Here is a 2,452-nt window from a genome sequence, read left to right on the forward strand (position 1 = left end):
GTTTTCTACCAATATATTCACCAGCCCAACCGGATGGGACAATTCTTCCATTGCCAGTGCATGCAGTCGATGCTCCCAATCATCCTTGGAAAGCCTCTCCTTTCACCTTTAACAAGAAGTCTTTTTAGATCAGCTGGATTAGGAGCTCGAAGGTAATCTGCCGAGTAAAGAGCAACAATTCCTCTTGTAAATCGTTGGAGGTACTCGATAGAGGTAGATTTTGCCATTCAACAATACTCAGCACATTGATCTGTGGATGCGCCGTAGGCGAGCATCCGTAAAGAGGATGACATCTTTTGCTGGGGAAGTAGACCGACCTTATTGGCAGCATCAATTTTTTGAACAAAATATTAATCGTAGTTGCAAAGGTCACCACATATGCGGCTGAAGACACCGTGGCTCATCCTGTAGCGAACTCGGAATTCCTCATCATTAAAAATAGGACGTTCAACAAAGTAGTCTTCAAGCATACCTTTGCCTCTGTCCGATCCCTTTCTCGAGGTTGGTTTGGACGATGACCTGGACGGGATCCGCAACCTCGAGGCTGGTTTTTAGCTTCAAGGTGAGCAACGGCTGCGATAACAATGTTGTTAGTTGCTAGATCATCTTCGTCGTCTTCTTCTTGAGATTTTCGGATCCTTTCCCACAAATTATTCATTGTGAAGAGAGGGAAAGAGAAAAATAGTATGGAAAGGAAAAACTAGTAATCAAAGTTGGAAATTTTTTTCTTTTCTCCTCTCACCTGGGTTGGTTTTCTCCCCCTCAATCTAACCTGGGCTAGAAAATAAGAGAACCCATTTCATGGGTGGATTGAAGCTCTAATGGCAGGTATGGTTTGTTTTTCCTGTTCAATTTCCTTTCTCTCCCATATCCAAACTCCCAACCTTGCCTAATCTTCAAATTTCGAATTACCCACCCCCTACCCTCTCCCTTAACTTCACAGATCGCAAACTCTTCATGGATAAGATGCACATCCTCCTCAGTTTGGTTCATTTTCACCGATTGCTCACTGAGTTCTTCGAGCTCTATCGTCAGCATCTGGAGTGGACCTTTTAACAGGGTTATCCCGTCATCGTGCATAAATCTGATGGCCTCGGTAGCGCAACAAGCTAAGGGACTGCTTGTTGTCCTTTCGGATCCTTCCTCGCTATAGATCGGATCGTTCTTTTTACCTCTTTTCTTTTTTATTTTATTTTGGTTACTATCTTTGAGGATATTTCGTATGGATTTGAGATTTGTGTTGTGGAGTTTGTTGGATGGGTTGGGTACTGTTGTGTTTCAACGAGACTGGTTTGGTTGGCTTCAAAGCCATCGCCGACGGATCGGGTGACGATCCTATGTCGCCCTGGGAAGACGTCTCTGTGTCAACCTATTGCTGATCGCTCTGCTCCTTGCCTGAAGTTTGTAGGGTCTGTAGGATATGTTTGTATGTTGTTGTTCTTACTGTTGCTTTCGATCCATTTAGGATCTTGTGGTTGCACTTTGTTTCTTGTTTGAATAAAAATCCTACCATTGCCAAAAAAAAAATTTGTTAACTTTGTTTTGAGTTTTAACTACTTCTGTGAACATATAAAGTTAGCTAGCTTTTACATACATACTAGCAACATGAACATCTGTTGTGGTGGTTTGAGATTAGTCTCTCTAACCTATGTGGTTTGGGAGAGAGTCTCATCTCTTGCAAAATTTACCTATATTGTACAGTAGGTATAATGATTTATTGTTCATAAGAGATCTGCGGAAATAACGATTCTGTCCTTACTTATGTCTTAATTATAGTCTTGTCATCATACTCTAAATTATAGTTTTTCCCCCTGGTTTTCTGAAATGAAGATTCTGTCCTCACTTACATCATAATTACAGTCTTGCCATCACTTTCTAAATTACAGTTTTATCCCCCATTTTTCTGTTGATTTACACTACAGCTATCCTGACTTTATAAGTAGGTACAAGGATTTACTGTTCATAAGAGATTTGCAGAAATGACAATTTTGCCCTTACTTAAGTCTTAATTACAGTCCAGTCATCACGCTCTAAATTACAGTTTTGCCCCCCGGTTTTCTAAAGTGACAATTCTACCCTCACTTACGTCATAATTACAGTTCTTTCATGACCCTCTAAATTACAGGTTTGCCTCCCACTTTTCTACTAATTTACACTATTGTCATCCTGACTTTGTAAGTAGGTACAAGGATTTACTATTCATAAGGGATCTGCGGAAATGACGATTCTGCCCTTACTTACGTTTTAATTACAATCATGTCATCACACTCTAAATTACAGTTTTGCCCCACCCCCCCTCCCCCTCCCCCCCCCCCCCCCCGATTTTCAGAAATGACGATTCTGCCCTCACTTACGTCGTAATTACAGTCCTGTCATCACCCTCTAAATTACAGTTTTACCCCTGCTTTTCTGCTGATTACACTACTGTCATTCTGACTTTGTAATTACCATT

This window comes from Fragaria vesca, linkage group LG6 (genome assembly GCF_000184155.1).
Source record: "Fragaria vesca subsp. vesca linkage group LG6, FraVesHawaii_1.0, whole genome shotgun sequence".
Taxonomy (NCBI): domain Eukaryota; kingdom Viridiplantae; phylum Streptophyta; class Magnoliopsida; order Rosales; family Rosaceae; genus Fragaria; species Fragaria vesca.